This window comes from Triturus cristatus, chromosome 11 (genome assembly GCF_964204655.1).
Source record: "Triturus cristatus chromosome 11, aTriCri1.1, whole genome shotgun sequence".
In the NCBI taxonomy this organism is placed as follows: Eukaryota; Metazoa; Chordata; class Amphibia; order Caudata; family Salamandridae; genus Triturus; species Triturus cristatus.
The window spans coordinates 890,019,038-890,040,059 of NC_140594.1; the positions used below are offsets into that span (position 1 = coordinate 890,019,038).

The 21,022-nt window shown below is 46.3% G+C and overlaps 1 protein-coding gene across 3 annotated transcripts in view; it reads left to right on the top strand.

The window, feature by feature from the left end:
• The first annotated feature begins 7,296 nt into the window (after positions 1-7,296).
• The window catches only part of SLC33A1 (solute carrier family 33 member 1), a 324,811-nt gene continuing 311,085 nt past the window's right edge, over positions 7,297-21,022 (top strand). Inside the window, exon 1 of one of the 3 annotated variants that reach the window (XM_085634792.1) lies at positions 7,297-7,482. The gene's annotated coding sequence lies outside the window, so the exon portion shown is untranslated. Of the gene's footprint in view, positions 7,583-21,022 lie in introns of all 3 variants that reach the window. The other 2 variants (XM_085634793.1, XM_085634794.1) reach the window with 2 other exon arrangements.

Below are 21,022 nucleotides of genomic sequence, written 5' to 3' on the forward strand. Positions count from 1 at the left end.
CTTTTCACTTACTGGACTTAATTGTATCGTCTGCTGCATTACACTCCTTCCGAAAATATTACTTCCCGATTTTCCTTTTATAAAACTCAATTTTCATCCAATACTTAAATTAACTTCCATCACGTAGGTTCATCTGTGCGTCGTCCGACCACCTTCGTCGCCAAATTGTAAAGATGAATAGTCAGGAGTCATCCAGTAAGTAAGTAAGTAATTTAATAGGATAAAGGACGACACACCAAACCGGGAGGCTCAGTGCAAATGCATCACATGTCAGTTGAAGCAACTGTCATAAACTGTCACAATAGAACGTCCAGCTGGTGTAGGAGCCACGCGCAGGGAGGGGGAGCGCGCGATAAAGGAAGGATGGAAGAGGGACTTAGAGATAAACAAGAGACACAGCAAAAGCAGCCGTAACAAATTACAGTGCACTGTTATTTGGAGCAGCTCAGCCTAAGTAACTATGCTTTTAGACAAGCACGCAAACTACAAGCTCTAAGTTCCAAAAGGTTTGAATGCACATACATAACTACACAAAAGTTGACAGAAAGTGATGGGCATGGGTGCTATGAGAAATGGGACCCGCTAATGCTGTCAAACATGCCACGAAGCAATCAAGGTAGCAAACGTGTGCGAATCGAACCAGAGTCACATAAGAAACTGGACACCAAATTTGCGTACATTCTATAGATGCTAGACGTGCCTTAGAGTACAGTACATCCTTCCTCTCCCTCCCTAGACACCACATTGCGGGGCCTCCGCGGCGCTCTGCATTCGTCACTGTAGTATACTGTATATTGTTTATTTATAGTTGTGACAGCTTGCTTACCTTGTTTACTGTCATTGTGGCATAACGTGTTCACGAGCTCGTGGTGTCACACTGAGCTCGTGCTTTCTCTGTATTCTGCTGATCACATGCGCGTTTGGATGTTACACGCGCATGCTATGTGTGTATCTTTAAAATGAGCGTTTCTTGAACTTGTATTCTCGTGCGTTCAACCTCCTCCCTGAACTATGATCGGTTCTGTGGCCAGTGACCGTTCATACTTCGGAGAGGAAGGACGCACTCCCGTGGTGTCATTCATGTTACTGCAATAAAGCTTCAAGATCATCTTTACTCTTTGTACATTGGATTTATTCTACAAAAATTCAAGTGAAGCTGTACTTTTCAGTCACTCCCGACCTGTGCCCAGGGACGTAGTCAACAATTAAAAATTTGCGAACATACATGACAAGAATTTTCAATTCTATTAAGGACAAGGAGGCGAGGATTATGCTTTCTCATTTCTTTATTAGAAATGCTCAGCAGCCAATCAGAAAACAGTATATAACGAAAAAACTACAATACCCATAAACACTAGGGTATGACGTGGCTAACCATAGAGACTCATACTATAAAATGTCCTGAGGAAAGTATCATATCCTCTTTCTTTGGTGAGTAACAGTTCAAGTCAAAGCAGTAAGTCCCAGAAAACGAAGAACAGCAGGGATACAGTAGAAGTCCACTTCGAACCAAACAGGATTTTGCAGCGAAACATCCATGAAGACAGAAAAGCTTCAAATCGGATGAACCACAAGGAGCAGCAGCCGCTACTTAGGATCGGAACCTGAAAAGAGACATACAGCCGTAATACACATCCAGTAAATGGAATGAAGTCAGAAATAAAAGGGGGGGGGGGGGGGTAGAGAAAAAAGGTACATTGCAATAATCAATTATCAAATGCAGAAAAAACACAATATAAATGCAGAACAAATGCAAAAGATAATCACAGGTGGGATAATCCTCGCCTCCTTGTCCTTAATAGAATTGAAAATTCTTGTCACGTATGTTCGCAAATTTTTAATTCTATGTCAGGACAGGAGGCTCCGATTATGCTTGTTTAAAGCTGATCCACCTCAACAGAAGCAATATGATCAATAGGTTTAAAATAGTAAGTTTTAAACACTGAGTCAGAAGACCAATCTGCGGCCTTCATGATGTCAAACAAAGTAACACCCATGGAAAAAGCCTTAGAAGCCATAGCCCCAGGTGCCGAATGAGCACCAAAAATAGAGACATCAATGCCGGCCTCCGACATGAGCCATCTGACCCAGCGAGCTAGAGTAGCTGGGGTAACAGGACGAAAAGGCTTCTGTAAAGCAATTAACAATTGACCATGCATATCTGAACGTAAAGGGGCAGTACATACCTCATAATCCTTGACACATTGAACAACACAAAGGTTGGGATGATTGGGAAAAGACGGATAGGTAATTTGAGAAATATTAGTCTTGGTACGTCTGGAAAGGCGAAAAGTGACACCCTCAGGCGTAAAACTGCGACCCGCCAGATCCAAAGCACACACATCCGAAATTAGTTTGCAAGAGACAAGACAAAGCAGCATGGTCAACTTAGCCGACAGTTGTTTACGAGAAAGTAAAGAGTTGGAAGGCCATGACTCCAGAAATCGCAAAACAACAGAAACATCCCATAAAGACGCATATTTGGGACTAGGAGGTTTGAAAGACGAATACCCCTAAGCAATTTGGTAATCAGAGGATGTTCACCCGCAGGTTTACCATCGATTGGAATGTGAGCAGCCGAAATGGCAGAACGAAAATTGTTTACCGTGCAATAAGCCAAACCAGAGGAGGCAAGAGAGGCAAGAAAATTTAGGATTAAAGAGATATCCGCTGAAGAGGGATCAGCCTCCCGTTGAATACACCAGTCACACCATCGCTTCCATGACCCTCGGTATCGCTTATGAGTATTGGGGGACCAGGCGTCACTGATAAATTTGGAAGCGTCAAGAGAAAGGCCTAGGAGCGACCAGCGATCCCCGAAATTCGCCATGCTAGCAGAAGGAGAGTGCCCGACAGAATCAGGGGATGCAGATTGCCGAGAGGATCCAGCAGCAGGTTCCACTTCTGGGGAAGAAGGAGAGGGACTGCACAACACATTTCCAGGAGAACCGGGAACCACGCCTGAGCTCTCCACAGGGGAGCAATCAGGATCAAATCGGATTGAAACCGTTTCGCGCAAGCCAGGACCCTGGGAATCATCATGAACCGGGGAAAGGCGTAGCACAGGACCGACGGCCAAGTCTGAAGAAACGCATCCGTGGCCAGAGCCAGAGGGTCCGGTCTCCAGCTGAAAAACAGTGGAAGTTGAGTGTTCAGACGAGATGCAAACAGGTCTAAATGACAATGACCCCAAATCCGTTGGAGAGAGCGGAAGATGCGGGGATGAAGACGCCAGTCGCTGAAATCCCGCAGATGGCGTGAATTCCAATCCGCAATCTGGTTTTGGCGACCAGGAAGGTATTCGGCAATAACCGTGATCTTGTGTTACAGACAAAAGTGCCAAAAATCCTTGGTGATCTCCGCTAATAATTTGGACTTCGTGCCCCCCAACTTGTTGACATACCTGACCGCCGAAATATTGTCCATGCGGAGAAGGATGCAACAATTGGAACGAAGAGGCGAAAAGCAACGGATTGCAAACGATTCCGCCAGAAGTTCCAGGCAATTGATATGTAGAGACAACTCCTGGGAGGACCAACGACCCCCCGTCGAGACTGGACCGCACCGGGCTCCCCAACCCCACAGGCTGGCATCGGACTCGATCACTAGATCCGGAGATGAACCGAACAGGGCTCGTCCACTCCAAGCCTCCATGTGGTCCAACCACCATTGCATCTCCGTCTTTGCCTCTTCTGAAAGAGGAATGAGATCGGAATAACGAAGACCCCTCTGGAGATGACTTATCTTCAAACGTTGAAGAGCTCTGTAGTGCAGAGGGCCCGGGAAAATCGCCTGGATGGAGGATGCTAACAGACCGACAACTCGTGCTAACGATCTCAGTGACACAGTCTGTTTGGAAATAACTGAATTCAACTCCCTCTTGATGTACCAAATTTTTTGATTGGGCAAGAGAAGTTGACATGAAATTGAATTGATCTGAAAACCCAGAAAGTCTATTATCTGTGATGGAGTCAAGATTGACTTCTGAGGGTTGATCAGAAAACCCAGAGATTGCAAAAGATCTATGGCCCATTCCAGATGAGTCACCACCTTGAGGGGACAGTCTGCCAGAATGAGAATGTCGTCCAGATATATTATTAAGCGGACTCCCCGAACGCGCAAGCATTCCACGACGGGCCTCAGAAGTTTCGTGAAGCACCAAGGTGCTGACGAGAGGCCGAACGGGAAAACTTTGTACTCGTACCAAATCCCCTGCCACCGAAATTGTAGGAATCGCCGATGAGGCTTGAAGATGGGGATTGACAAATACGCATCCTTGAGGTCTAGGCGAACCATCCAATCCCCCTCGCGAAGCAGATCGCGTAACAAGTGAATTCCCTCCATCTTGAAGTGTCTGTACACGACACCTCCGTTGAACTCCTTTAGATTGAGAACAAGGCGAGAGCCGCCCCCTTTTTTCTGCACCAAAAAGACCGTGCTGACGAACCCCTGGGGATGGCGTACAGTCTGGGAGAGTGCCCCTTTTGCCAGGAGTGACTGAATTTCTGTGGAAATAAAATCCTGGTCTTGAAGAGAAAAATGCAGAGGAGGAGGAAGGAGGGTTTGATGCAGGGGCTGATAAAACTCTATGTGAAAACCCTGAACGGTTTGCAGTACCCATGCATCGTTGGAGATCAAACGCCAATTGTGGAGAAAAGATTGAATTCGACCCCCCAGAACCACATAGGAAGCTGGAATCAAGCTCACCTGAAGTGTTGGAATCGTGGTATCCACCTTGATGTCCTCCGGAACGTCCCTTTTTAAATTGCCCTCTCCCTTTGCGAGAGCGATAGAATTGAGCACGGGAGCTGAAACCGGAATCTTGTCCACCGCCTCTGTGGGACTGGAATCCTCTTTGAGAATTCTGGGAGCCACGGCCGAACGATCGTCCCCGATGTCGTCCGGCCCTGGCAAAAACCGGTCGAAAGGCTCGTTGCAGGGAAGATTGAGCCTTGTCGAGGCCACTGAAAGTTGCCACAAACTTAGTGAGCTCCTTCAAAAAAGGATGCCAAAAAGAAGCCCCTGAGCTACAGGGCCAGACTCGGAAGACGAAAGTTCCGCTAGCTTAGGGTCTAACTTGAGAAGAATAGAGCGACGGCGCTCACTTGAAATCGCACAATTTGCATTGCCCAATTGGCAAATAGCCCTTTGAGCCCATTCTATGAGTTCATCTGGGTTGACAAGGGCTGAAGACTCTTTAGCCAAGAACCCGAGATCTAAAATTTTTGCAAGTGGCCCTAGTAAGTCTAGCAACTTATCCTGGCAGGAGCGCCAAGATCGATCCAGACCCTTCTTGGGGTCTTTAGCATATTTTTTCAGATATGAAACCATTGTTGGGTCCAGCTCTGGAGTGTCAGCTAAATGGTCTGCCAGATCCGGACGCGGACACTCAGACCGAAGGCGGGCCCTAACATCTTTCTCAAAAGGATGCCTGATGTGAGCCTGAATATACTCCGCCACTGCCGGGGATGGAAGCCAAGAAGAAGAGTTAGGGTGAACAATTTCGGAAGGCTCAAAGGTCAAAACAGGGGGACGAGAAGGGGCATCAACATAATGTTCCTTGCGTGATTTTTTGCGAGGTGGAGGAACATCTGGATCAGTGGAAGCTGAGGAGTGAGTACCTTCAGTGTCCGAGACCAAGCTGGTGGAGGCCGAAGCACCCCGTGAGGTTAATTTAGGAGACTGATCAGCAAGAGTCTTGGCCAGTTTCTTAAAGTCTGATTTATGAGGATTATAATGAGTCTCAGAGGACGTACGTGAGGCGGGTAACCAACCTTGTTTCTTGGCGTATTGTGTCAAGTGACGCTTCAAATGATTTATAGCACACACAAGTGCCTTATTCACTGAGTGTTGTACACCCTGGTCTAAAGCCTCCACTAAATCCTGTTCCGAAAAACCAGAGGCGTCATCCTCATAGTAATAGTCATCTTCGTCCAAATAATCATTCATTGTGACACAAAGTGTTACAGTAAAGCCCACAAGATGACAAAATTATTAAAGGCCAAAGGCACAATGCAGGGGGAGTGTAAAAACCCCTCAGCAAGCCAACAGTACAGAAAAGAAATCTGTCTACACTGTTTAAAAATATTTTAAATGTGGAGGGAGGGCTTGCTGCGAAAAAACTACACTCTAGGCAGAGCCTATGCATAATTGTACAGCCCAACACACTTTAATATGCAGAGGGCGTCAAAACGGGGCCAAAAACGCGAGGCTGTGGGCAATGGTGTGTGAAACAACCTTCTCAGAGCAAAATGCGTAGAAAACAGCATTAAAATGGCCGCCGCGCATGCGCGGTAACGGCCGCCTCCGTTAACATAGAAATGAGGTCGCGCACAGCGCGAGTCCTCCGGCCCCGGTCTCCCGCTCCACAACTAATAAAGGCAGGCGCGAAGCGCCCAAACGCCGGGGGGTGAACACACCCCCCCCGCTACAAAGCCGCTGCAGCGCGCGGCTCAAAGACACGTGAAATAATGAAAACAATGGAAAAACAAAGCGCCGCCTCGAGACCGCAGCGCGGCTCGTAACCACAGCAACCAGCAATGCGGAATATCAACAAAAAGCAAGCACAAATCGCTAACAAAGCAAGCGGCGCAAGCGTTAACATTAGAAACAACAACAGCACCATATAGTAACAAATAAGTAAATATAAGCACTTAACTGGCTGCGGAGCAGCAAAGAAAGAGGATATGATACTTTCCTCAGGACCTTTTATAGTATGAGTCTCTATGGTTAGCCACGTCATACCCTAGTGTTTATGGGTATTGTAGTTTTTTCGTTATATACTGTTTTCTGATTGGCTGCTGAGCATTTCTAATAAAGAAATGAGAAAGCATAATCTGAGCCTCCTGTCCTGACATAGAATCAGAAGGGGCTGTCCGGCTATCAGTCGTAGCAGGATACTCATTAACATCAGACCAGACGATATTGACCCTCGCCTCCCTTCCCCTTCTTTTCCTATGTCGTTCGTCCCTCCTCAATTCATCCCTCCATCCAGAACGGCAAGAGGGCCTAACTTTGCCTGACCGGTCCGACTAAAAGACAGGCTGTCTCCTCCCATTTTGTGACTAACTCACCACTTCCAGCCATACGCAGACCGCTCAAAACAGAGCATTACCGCAAACATTAGGAGCAGAACTACTTCAGACAGAGACACGTGCGAACTTCAGAACCAATCCGCACTTTAGAAATTATGGGTGGCGCACTACGATTGGTTGTGGTATCTGTAGTGCTTCAATCCGAGATCATTTTACACCTTAGCAGTATCTCCTTGCCAAGCCAACTCTTTAGAAATGTGTTGTACCACTGGATTGGTAGAAATGCGACCCGGAAGTTTCCAACTTACGGACAAACGACTTCGGTAAAAGATCAACAACGGACGAAAGATGCTAGATTTAGGTTACGTGTAAGCAGTGGACACGTGGACTAATGGATCATCCCTGCTACATAGACGGAAACACCTGTTTACTCGTCACAGGAACACAGGTAAACGTTTTCACTATTGAAATCTCTGATGCTCTTGCAGCGACTGTTTTAACCTGACAACTAGCAGAGCAAGAACTATTTGCCGTTATTACGATTTTTGGTGAGCTACGGATAGCTACTGATGATGACTTGGGTGTTTACTTTGTGGTGAATATACTCAGTTTGTCCTGATTTATTAAGCAGGTACTTTAAAGAGACATAGTACTTCCTCGTTACAAGGCTGAGCTGTGTTTAGATATTAGAAAGTGTCAAGTTGCAAAAAATGTAGGCGTGGTTTAAAGTACCCTCTGTTTGCTTTTCCTGGGTTCAGTGAAGTGACATTACTATCTCTCTGGTTTCCAGTTAATACAGTTGTCCGTTTTCCTTTCCTAATGGAAAACGAAACATTCTGGCTTGAGGGGGGGATACCTGCTTTTAGACGAAAATCCTGTGTGTGGGTTGGTTTCAGTGTAATGTGGTTTTGGTTTTCAAATTGTGGTTTGGCTATTTGAAAAACAGGCACCCTTTGGCATTTGCGAGCTAGGACCTCACAAATAGTTAGCCTGTCAGTGAGAGCATATGATGATCGATGTTTGCGTAGGACTATTTCCCACACTGTCTTTCTTACTGCTATTCCGGCATACTTTTAAGGCAAGCTGTATTCACATGACAGGCAGGTAACGCATGAGCTCGTGGCTGACGTCTCAACGTTGCGAGGGGAGGGGTGGTTTAGGATTTAGAAGGCTCGAGTTAGAACATTGTGAATTACTTGTTCTAAACAATTAAATTTGTATTCTATCAATTCTAGTTTCAAAAAATCGTTCAAGCTAAAGTTACTTTAAAAGATGTATATGCACACTGTGCGATCGTGCCGTGCCTCAGGACTATTTCATAACGGATGACTTCATTCGCCACATGATGTCTGCAATGATTATATGCAAAAAGAACAATTGATGTACAGAATGTAGAACAATGTCATACATTCACCCCAGTACAGAGATCTGGGCCTAAATTCATCGTCTTTTTGCTTGCCATGCCATTCCAGTTTTTACCCAGCCATATGCAAATCAGTCTTGACCCTGCACCCAATGGGAACAGTCCAGCCCGAACTGCAATGCCAGGTCCTCCCTGGACTGCAAACAAGCATCCTAGGACCGGTTTCGGGCTTTCAGCCCTCATCAGCCAGGATAGCTTGACTCCAGTGGCATGGATAGCACGGGACCGACGTCTGGGCATACCCGTCCCACTCGGGGTGACAAATGCAAAAAGAGCAATTGATGGACAGAATGCAGAACAATGTCATACATTCACCCCAGTACAGATGCAATCATTGCAATGATTATATCCAGTGAACTTATGGTGTGGTGTGTTCATGGAGCTGCTTAATGTGCTTCATGTGTTTAGTCAAAATTGCATATCGTTACCAAGGTGATACTTTTGGAATGTACTGCAACTTGCAGTAACATGGTACATGCATTCAGTCACAGCATATAGTACAAGTAGTTCAGTTGTGAATACTGTCCTAAATGTTTTACTATGTCTATGCAGTAAGCATCAAGGTGGACTGTTCCGTGCGTTCACAATATACTTCAACTCAAAAATCTTTATTCGGATACAAGTATATCCATAAAAGCACAAGTCACATAGCAGCATAAGAGTACTCAGATCTTTTTAATCATAAAAACAATAAGATAAAATCAGTTCATATTCAAACATCATAGAAAGACGATCTACCAATTAGGGCCCTCTTAGTTTGTGCTTATTCATAATCCTAGTGAGGCGTTAAAAAGCCAGATTTATAAAAAGTATCAACATATTTTGCACTAATCATAATTACAATATAAATATAAAGTCAATAAAAACATCCATCATAAAGTGCACATTGTTTTACTAGCATGGACTGCAACTTTCAGGAAGGAGCATACACAAAAGATTAACTCGTCCTCTTCCAGTTTCAGGATTTTTGTGTATGCTGCTTCCAGATGGAAGGTTGGTTTTTTTAAAGAAAGATATCCACAGCCATTTTGCATATTTAGAGTAAAAATTATAGCAAGGACATGGCATTTGATCTAAGTTGGCATTATACCCCAAAGGAAAACAAAGCAGAAATTTTGCTGTGCCAGTCCTCAAAGGAAAAGAAGTCCTCTCTCCCAGCGACCTATAGGTTTTAAAAGGTAACTAATGTCATATGGGAGACATCCTCAATGGTCATAAATCTAACAACAGTTGTTTTCTGAACCTCCCTTTCGTTTCTTATTTTTCTATAATGTGCATATAGTGCCTCCCAAAGGACTTTTTTATTCATGCCATCTAAGTCGCTAGGATCTAAAAAGACTTGCTCATGGTTCACGCTACTCAGACTCTTCCTCGCTGCGGCAAGCCACGGTATTACCCTCCCCACACTTGAGGCAATCTACTATTATCTCTCTGGTAAGGGCTGCAGCCGGATTTTTCCAGATCGCTAGCCAGAATATGTCAGGTCGAGCCTTTATATAATCTTCAATGTAAAACAATATCAATTCAATAATGACAAACATATTCTGATGAGGAGATCGGAGTTCCCAGGAGTTTACGACCGAATCTATTTTTTTCGCACTGAATGCGATTGCTCTTTGTGAAGCCCCAGACTTCTGCACCATATTTGCTGTTGGGATGGGACTGCATATTGAGTGGACTGAGGTGCTGTCATGCTGCTGCTCATTGAATAAACACATTTTGGCTGATATTTTCCTGTGGTGCAGTTGTCTTCCACAGCAGGCATCTCTTTTGGTGTATATGTGGCGGCTAGCCTGGGTCGCGGAAGACAACCCGATGCTGTCATGGCATTCCAGTGAGTCCGTCAACCGGCGGATTTACATATGGCACGGGAGCCGTTTTGTCTCATAACTACGAAGCAGTGCCATTGTGCAACACATCAAGCCACGATCCACTGGGATTTTATAGACTGTGATTTTCTGAACTGAACGGCGGGCTAATCACTTGAAATTACTGGCAAGAACCGCAAGGCCACCTGGTAGGCCACGCCCACTGGGGCGGGTCCTTGCAATTCAAAAGTGCTGCCAAATCCTGTCCTGCTGCTCTATTCCAGCCCGAATCCCCTGACGAAGTAATCTACGAAACGCGTTGGGATGGGACTGCATATTGAGTGGACTGAGGTGCTGTCATGCTGCTGCTCATTGAATAAACACATTTTGGCTGATATTTTCCTGTGGTGCAGTTGTCTTCCACAGCAGGCATCTCTTTTGGTGTATATGTGGCGGCTAGCCTGGGTCGCGGAAGACAACCCGATGCTGTCATGGCATTCCAGTGAGTCCGTTAACCGGCGGATTTACATATGGCACGGGAGCCGTTTTTTCTCATAACTACGAAGCAGTGCCATTATTCAACACATCAAGCCACGATCCACTGGGATTTTATAGACTGTGATTTTCTGGACTGAACGGCGGGCTAATCACTTGAAATTACTGGCAAGAACTACAAGAACCACAAGGCCACCTGGTAGGCCACGCCCACTGGGGCGGGTCCTTGGAATTCAAAAGTGCTGCCAAATCCTGTCCTGCTGCTCTATTCCAGCCCGAATCCCCTGACGAAGTAATCTACGAAACGCGTTGGGATGGGACTGCATATTGAGTGGACTGAGGTGCTGTCATGCTGCTGCTCATTGAATAAACACATTTTGGCTGACATTTTCCTGTGGTGCAGTTGTCTTCCACAGCAGTCATCTCTTTTGGTGTATGTATATATATATATTTTACAAGTGCATACAGGGGACAGTCTACGTGTGTGTGTGTGTGTGTGTGTGTGTGCGTGTATATGTATATATATATTCCCCACGTTGGCTCCTCTTGTCGGGTTCCTAGCGCTCAATACCCGTGCGGTATCCTTACGGTCGAGCCTGACCGTTACGTATTCAACCAATTCCTTCAAAAGAGGCACAGGGTCGCACTCCGCAAAAAGTTGGTAATGTGAAGGTATTTTATTTAATTTCTTCAGCTCATTATTGTTTGTGAAAACCACAAATCGACGCGTTTCGGTCTTGGCACAAGACCTTGATCACGATAATGCTACACACCCAATTCCCAACATTTGAATACTTTTTTTAAAACAGACATAATTTCCTGTCAGGTGGTTAGGTAAAGCATTATAGGATTTGTAGTCCTTAACGAAGAAATTCCACTTATGTAGTACCATTAGTGAAACAAAACGTGGTGAATTTATATACATGTGCAGTTGTTAATTAAGGATAACAAATCATAAAATTAAAAACATGTTTTCTTTGGATATTGGTGCATATCCTTAATTTAAAGCTTATTCTTTTTCGCTTTCTTTCTGTTTCCATTTTCCCATTATTTTAAGGAGATTTCAATATTTTTGTATATGCAAAACCTTTACTTTTTATACAAAAGCAGTAAAATCCCTCTAGTGGTGTATCATTAGCGTTCTCATATGTATCTCCTTTATTCATTTAATTCATTTCTTGTATGGGTTTGCACCAATAAGACTGTAATACGAGAAGTCAAAAAAGAAATGAAGAAAGACAGTTCTGTTTCATTAAATTTTAAAATCATTTCCTTCAGAGGTGACTATACAGTTCCTCACTCTGGTTGAGGCCATTAGGTGTCAATGTCCTGAGTTTAATGATGTACCGTGCTTCTTTTTGATGCAGAATCTTTTCTCTATTACCACCTCTGATGTTTAGTGGAATTGTTTCAATGCCATAAAATTTCAAAAGCTTCCAATTGCTCATGTGGGCTTGTTCCATATGTCTGGCCACTGCATTTGTTTTCTCCTTGTTGGTTGTCGCCCGTACATGCTCTAATATATGCTTTTTTAGTTCGCAAGTAGTGCTCCCAGAATATTTTAATTTGCATGGACATTCGATGACAAAGATCGTAAATAGACTTTTGCATGAGATAAGTTCTTTGATTTGCCAGTTCTTGTTGTTGGCTAGTTTTAATTCCTTTGTCGGTTGTGCAATTTCGCACACTTTGCAATTGTGGTATTTAATAAAGCCACTAGTTTTTAGGTCTCGCCTGAGCCAGCGCTTCAGCGCTGCTCTCGCGAGAGCTTTTGTAAAAGGGGGATTTGGAAGTGCAAACCAGTGCTTTCAGGCCGCCAACTACAGTGCATGTGCGCCGGGCGCGCGCTCCATTTGGCAGCCTGCCTGATCATTTCGCGGCTGCTTTGATGTTCTCAGTGAGCCGCGCGGCCACTGAGAACATCAAAGCGGCCGCGAAAGTTACAACACAAGCACCTCTAATCAGGGATGCATATGGCCGCTTTTAAGACTCCCGGCGTAAACTCGATCAATCCACACGCCCCCGCCGCTGCTTCATCTTGCTCCCTGACCCTTTCATCTCACTTCACCACCTTTTCATCTCGCTATCCCCCTCCACCAAGCAGGACGAACGTGATTATTTGCTGTTTATAAAGTGCTCAGCAGCACTAAATGTTTAACTGGAGAGTTCTGTATTAATATTACCAAGTGCAATTGCATGGTGACGGCGATCTATTGTATTTTTAATGTGCTTACCTCCAACCATCACAGGGCTGCGTGGCATTTCGCTTCAGGGACACCTAATGACGTATGGCCTATCTGGCCCTGTGACAAGATGTGCAGCTGGCTGTTAATTACCGCGCGCGCTGCGGTCGTTGCTATTGAAGCAGTTTGGCAAACCCCGAGTCAGCAGTTTCTTTCTGCCCCCTCACCCATGTCTGCATCCTGACGGACAGGCGCGTGCCAAGTGAGCAAAGAGCACGTCTTGCCTATCTATGCCTGTCACGCGCTACAAATCGGACAGCAGCGCGAGGGCTGATTGCACCAATAGCATCTGTGCGATGGCTCTATTGATTTTTAGCAGTGCTTGACTCGTGGTGTTTTGAGACGCCTGTGAAACTGTGTGCTCAGAAAAAATCTTGGTATGATCATTGGCGTGTCGAGGCGTAATTTTGAGGAGAATCTCTTTGTTAGACATTTGCACTCCTTTTTTTTTTTTCTCCTCATATCGTACTGAAACACTGTCTGGCTAGCTCACACCTCATTCCTTTTCTTTTAAGCTGTAACGCCCTGAACGTCTCAGGATCGTTTAACAGACACGATAATGAGAACGCAACCACTTGTGAAGGTTTAGTTATTTTAATGAAGGCAAAAATAATACAAGGAATAAACAAAGGTTATAGTCACTGGAATCCTCCAGGCTAAGTACGTTACCAGCCCACAGCACGGATGGTCCTAACCGTCCTCTGCATATACGCCGATCCCGGCGTATGCCAACAGAGGGCAGAAATGAAATGGCCGACAATGCCAATCGGTAGGCTGTGAGGGGCACGAAGAGTGTTGGGGAGAATCGAGGAGTCAGGGAAACACCCAGCCGGGGTCTCTACCTGAAGGGAGCAGCCGCTCAACCTCTTCCTCAGACTGCACCGGGACGCGGAGTCACCTCCTGGTGATGCGTCACCGATACCCCAATCACAAGGAAAGAAGACTGAACCGAGAGCAGCCGCTCGATCGATCCTGTGGACTTCCGAGTCTGTAACGCGGCAAACACCTCCTGGTGTGCGTTACAGCTGGCAGTCCCTGTATCTCTGGTCGGGCTGGGAGTTACGACTCCAACCAGCAAAAGCGCCTCTGCGCTTTGACTCAGCCGAGTCAAAAAGCGAAGCTCAATGGTTATCCGGTAGAGCTTCCGGGTCCTTCACAGGTGACGATGGGGCAAGACACGGCCCAGGGAGTAACGACTCGACCTACCTCCGTTCTTGCCTTACTGGAGCACCACTCCGGAACACTGCTCTTCACTAAGCAGGTACGTCGATGTAAACACAATATCCGACAGCGTTGTACCTCCCGGTTCCTCCCTTTATAGGGCGTGTTTTCCTTGAGTTATGTAACAGCTCTCCTGTTTACATAAGGGCGTGTTTTCCTTGAGTTATGTAACAGCTCTCCTGTTTACATAAGGGCGTGTTTTCCTTGAGTTATGTAACAGCTCTCCTGTTTACATAAGGGCGTGTTTTCCTTGAGTTATGTAACAGCTCTCCTGTTTACATAACCTCTCAACCGCTAAGCATCCTGGGAGATGTAGTCCGTTTTCGCTGGTTACCGTTTTCCTCCCCTCGCATGACAGGAATTCTTGACATAAGCACTCTCACACTGTCTTGGAGGTTCTTCCTTGCATCACCTTCAGTTCAACCCCCCGCCCTCTCCTGCCGCCCCCCCCATTGCACTCACTCGCTTGTATGCATTGCACTGTCTCTAAGAAGATACAAAACTGTCAAAATATTGGCAGGGTGAAACCTGCTAATATTTTGACAGTTTTTTATCTTCTTCATGCACATTTGCATGTGATCACAATTAGAATCGACACAACTGTGCATTGCTCTGTGTGCTTTATAGATAGGCCAAGGATTGGATGGGTGTGTACTACGAATCCAGGTATGACCCATTGACAGGCATTGTGATAAATCCACACTGCGTCTGGCCTGAACACCACAGCTCTCTGCCGTGGCCCACTCACTCACAACCTCAACTTACACATCTGCATAGGAGTAATGTTTTGCATGAAAAACTACAGAAACGCTACATCCAGGCAAAATAAATATTCTTGGGGAATGCAATAGTAATTAAAATATGAAATGTAAGCTGGAAGAATGTGCCGGGCCCCAGGCTGAGAGGACATTGCCTGTTTTTGCTGGCTGTGACTGTCACCGGTGGGCGGGCACAAGGAAAGCCATGGCACGTACAGGTTGGGCACCGGTCTTATGAGCCCACCCTCCCCCAGCGATGCCACGAAGGATGTGGTCTCTTTGTGCGCTATAATCCCGGGAGCCTGAGAACAGGGGGAAGTGCCCTTTTATGTGCCTGTGTTGTGATAGTCACTAGACTGGCAGGAATTTATTGACAAGTCCCCCAGGGCACGGATTGTCAAAAGTACTGTTAAATGAAGAGATATGTAGGGAGGAGCTGTGCAGACCCTCCGTGGCGGCGGGTGTAGTGCGGTGTTGGGTGTTTGCCAAACGCGTTATGCTACTGAAAGAACGGCTAAATTATTATGCAGATTTGTGAATACAATCTGAAAGTTAACCATACTTGTGCAAATACAGGTAAACAAAACAGCAAAGCATTATTACTCCAAGTCTTAGACCGACCCGTGACAGTCCTTACATACGTGAGCGTCAGCTCCCCCTGCAGACATCGTCAACCAAAAACAAAACAAGCATTGGCATAGCCAATAGGTCTCGCCTTTGGGACCTTATAAGTGTTTAGCCATGCAACAGTTGCATAACTAAATACTTATAAGGTCCCAAAAGCGAGACCTATTGGCTATGCCAATGCTTGTTTAAAGGGGGCCTCAAAACGGGTCTCTAGCGGGCGCTGTTTTGTGCCCTGGCACAGGTGGTCCATTTTTAGGTCTCGCTCTCGAGACCTATTGTCGCCGAGATGCCTCTCAAGGGAGACAGACTGAGGCACGCGCAGTGTTGTGGTTGTGGTGATTGCTGTCTGTGAACGCGCTTCACATGAACAGCATTTGCGCGTTGAGTGCTCCTCTCCGGAAGACCTGCTGAGTTAATTATAGGTCTGCAGCGTGGGGCGCCTGTCGGCATGCTGTGATAATGACCTTTTTCGCTTAGTTGCTTAGTCACTCTGCCCATAGACCGTGGAAATTCAACAGGTGTATTATCCTACGGATTTAGCACATCCTACAAAAATTCAAGAATTTTCCATTACCACTCAATTCTAAATTATGTCCATAGCCTAGATGTTTGTTTGGCCAAATGCCACGCCGAGATGCCTCTCAAGGGAGACAGACCGGGGCACGCGCAGCAATTGGGGTCGGGGTTTCTGAGACGCGCTTGCGCAGACGCACACACACAGACACGCGCGCGCACACACCCTGCCGCTGCCGACTTCCCCCCCCCCCCCCCCTCACCGCATCCGCGGCTGCCTAACGCAGGTGCACACACCTCGTACTGACTTGCTTCGGAAGGGAGACAGGAGATGGGCACGTGCAGGGCTGACTGGAGGTTGTGAACGCGCACGTATAGACACGTGATGTGCACATCTCCTGTCCCCCTTCCGTCCTCGCAAGCCTCATGCAATTATTTTTTAATGCGCATGCACGCTCCAAGCTCGGCGCGCTTTACACGTACAGCATGCCCCACTTACCGGCTCCTGTACATTGGCGCTGCCGATCTGGACGATGCAGTTGAAACCCCGGGACGGGAAGCGCTGCGGGTCCAAGTGCCTGTACATGGCGGCAGTAGTGTCTATTTCTCGCTGCTGTGAAGGCTTCCCAGGTGCTACCTCCTTCGATCCAATACAGTGATCTGACTTGCCCCGGTACTTCTCTCAAGCCCTAACCACTGCTCCTAGTGTTAGGTCCGCTATAGTCAGGTCTCTGAACCTGCCCCAACTGTCAGCTGTGTACTCAAACACCCATACCACACATGCGCAGAGCAAGGGACGCCTTACGGCGGGCGCACTTGATCCTTACGTGCTACGTTACAAGGGCTTGTTGTCAATTGTGATGAGTAACCTGGGAGATGGAGTGGCCTTGCACATTTACTAGGCCTGGAGCTGCTGTCAGACGGTGACATGGGCAGAGACCCTGATGCAGCCTCCATGCCAGGGTCCCACGGTCTGTTATGAGCCGGGTCAGCAGGGAGCGTTTAACCGCAGTGAACACAAAGTGGAAAGACCGCCTCGGTTTAAGATTATACAAGCTCTGCTGTTCCTGACTGACTTCAGACCATCAAACAACAAAGGTTTACATCTAGCAGCAACGGTTGGAGTACAGTCCACTGCCCCCCCCAACCCAGTCACTCTCCTCACAACCCGGCTGGGCCTCCTCCACGGCCCTGGCATCGAACTAGCGCTCAGCCCTGCTCTAAGCGCTACATAAAAGATTTGGTGTGAAAGGAGTCGGGGGGGGGGGGGGGTTGGTGGCGGGGGGGGTTGTTATATTATTCAAAGTAAAGAAAGCCTATTCTTTACATATTATATTCTTTTGGGGAGTCGACACCTGCTGTGTAATCCCCCGATGCCCCCACCTCCCTACCCCCCACAATACACACGCACTGGCCCGTCACAAAAGTGAGTGGTATCAGCCCCCGCCAGGGTGTACAGTAGCCCTGCTTGCGTCTCCTCGCGGGGGGCTCTCACTGCTCCCCATCTTCTTCCTGAGTGACTCATTAAGGTCCGGAATGTGACAGCTCCTTTGTGCGTCTCTGATAGCAGAGGAGTAATGGCCAAACCGGAATGTGGTTGCACACTTAGACAATAGGTAGGCTGTTCCGTAACGAAATGGCAACCACATGACAGTGGAAGGATGAAAGGCTGTAACAGCCCTGCCAACATTAGGACCCGTGCCCTGTATTGTACGAAGCTCCTAGGCGACTTATGTCATGCTAAGATAAAGGCCAGTGGGAAGGAATCTAGGACCCTGCACGTGCGAGTCACCATACTACTTTTCAATACCCACGGGCATTTTATTAATACTCGAAACTCCCACGGGCCACGAAACACTCTTTCCAAATTGCCTAGGCGCTTTACAAACGGTGCTGCAGAGCTATGCTCGCATAAAAGACAGAGCACTCGTTTTATGGACCTCCGAAGGATGAAAGGCAGAGTAGACCTCAGTGGGATTTGGACCTGAAACAGCGCAGATGTTGACAGCCACAGTGGTATCTCTAGAAGTGATTTCTAGGGGCTTGGGGATAGGGGAAGGAGATGCAACTGGCCACAAATATAATTGGTGGAGCCATCTATAATGGGCAATCGTGAAGGGTGTTTGTGCATGTGTGTGTGTGTGTACACACATCTGTACTGACGCACATACAAAGTTATAGTAATCGCATTCACAAAACACTGTCCGTTACAGACTCATGTATTTCCTTAGTCACTGATTTACAGTGAGAGGTACTTGGACAACATGGGAAAGAACAGATTTAAATTGTTTTTCACCATCACTGATGCTAACACACCGAGTGCCAGCTGAAGTGCACAGCCTTTCAAAGCAACATTTGCATTCTGTAGCTTGTGCTCCAGTGAAAGTTTATATGACTGTCGCCTACTCAGGCTGACTAAACGACACTGGAAGCAACTGGAGCACACACGGAGAGTGAGCCAAAATCTGCAGACAAAGATGTTCAAATCCACACTAAGATGCGACCAGCTGCAAATCCGGAAGACCAAGCGCATAGCCCACCAAGGCCGCATCAATGGCAGCACCAGCAAAAACAAGCTTTTGCAATGCAATAGGTCTCGCAGTTACCCGAGTTTAAGCTAATGGCATTATAAATGGCAATGCCTTTTATTTATGTTTTAAAAACAAAAATAAAAGGCATTGCTATTTGCAATGTCAATAGCTCAAACTCGCATAAATGCGAGACCTATTGCATTGCAAATGCTTGTTAACCATTGAGTCCTCTTTTTAGGTCTCGCCTGAGCCAGCGCTATAGCGCTGCTCTCGCGAGAGCTTTTGTAAAAGGGGGATTTGGAAGTGCAAACCAGTGCTTTCAGGCCGCCAACTACAGTGCATGTGCGCCCGCCAACTACAGTGCATGTGCGCCGGGCGCACGCACCATTTGGCAGCCTGCGTGATCATTTCGCGGCCGCTTTGATGTTCTCAGTGAGCCGCGCCGCCACTAAAAACATCAAAGCGGCCGCGAAAGTGCACTCCATTTGCCACCCCCTCCCTTATCCCACTTCCTGCTGGTTATCGCATCCTTGCTGTTATCAGAGAACACCCAGATCTCAAACACAGCACCCTTCCTCCCTTGTGCACGGCGAACACTCAGTAAAGATTAAACTCTTGTTTCAATATGTTTACTGCAGCCAGCACACACAGAGCCCACTTCACAAAGCCATCTACAGCCTTTCATGGCCAGAGCGGGCTTCACATGCGCCTGAGAGCTGTCCAGGTGTAAATGTTTTCACTTCTGCATAAATGTATGGAATGAATGCATACTTTTACACAGTAGATAATCCCACGCAGGTGGTGAGGAGTGTGCGCTTCTATACGTGTTTGCCTTGAAGTGCGGGAACGTCCGATAACATGTGAGTTTGTTGACATTCAAACTCCTTTCCAGCCCCTCCCCCCCCCCCTCTTAAAGAGTAGAGATTGACGTCAGCAACGGTCTGTTGTAACTTCTCTTCCAGGGTGGTTGAAGGAATGGAACACCCCAACACTGTGATGCTGTAAGAGAGGGGGTTTCGCCATGGTGGAAAATGTTCACCCCATGGAGACACAACAAACAAAAAACAAGCATTGGCATAGCCAATGGGTCTCGCTTTTGGGACCTTATAAGTGTTTAGCCATGCCACAGTTGCATAACTAAATACTTATAAGGACCCAAAAGCGAAACCTATTGGCTATGCCAATGCTTGTTCCCTTTGTAGTGACTATGCACTAATCGATCTTTCAAATTCTTGGCTCTGCGATATGTTATCGTCGGATGATTCCCTATGATTTTGCTCACAGTTTCATCCATTTGTAAGATCTTCCAATTTTTTCTCAGTATTTTGCTTATCTTTTTAGCGTCATTGGACTAATCCATAATCATTTCAGGTTTTTCTGATTTTGTCTCCTGTTTGGGTTTTAAACAATCCTCTCTTGATCTTTCATCCGCTCTTTTCCAACATTTTCTGATCATGGTTTTAATGTATTTTCTTTGTTTAAATCTTTTTGCCGTTGCTTCACTCTGATTCTTCCATTCCTCCTCTTCTGTACAAATCCTGCGGATTCTTAGGAATTCCCCATAGGGTATACTTGCAATGAGGGAGGGTTGATGAAAACTTGTTGCTTCCAGTGTAGCATTTGTAGCTGTGGGTTTCCGATGCAGTGTTGTTTCAATCTGGCCATTTTTTATGTAAATTTCCGTGTCCAGAAAGGTTACCTTCTCCTTGCTTATCTCATAGGTGAATTTGAGTTTTGTCATTCTGGAATTAAGAATCTGAAAGTATTCCTTGAATTCTGCTTTGGTACCATCCTAAATTATTAGTAGATCTATGAAGCGGCTCCACATTATTATTTTGTTTACATAATGACCATGTTTTGGATGCCAGGCTACTTCTTTCTCCCACCAACCCATCGCTAAGCAAGCGTAGCTTGGGCTGAAGGAAGAAACCCATGGCCGTACCCATGTTTTGGCGGTAGATTTCTTCCCCAAAGACAAAGATGTTTTGCGTGAGACCGATTGATATCAATTCTAACACCATCTTGTTGTGATCACTATAGTGTATATTTCTTTCCTTTAGGAATGATTCACACGCCTTCATGCCCATTTCATTTTCAATGTTGTTATATAGGGCTATGACATCCATTGTGATGAGATGATGGCTTTCTTGCCAGGGGGTATTTTGCAAATTTCTCAACAAATTTGTCGTATCCTTTATGTATGAGTTTAACTTGCATACGTATGGTGCTAGAAAGAAGTCGATATAATTTGCTATGGGCTCCAGCAAGGAACCTTTTGCAGATAAGATTGGCCTTCCCGGTGGTCTTTTGGGAACTTTATGTAATTTAGGAAGGAAATAAATTGTTGCTGTTACGGGAAATTGGACTGT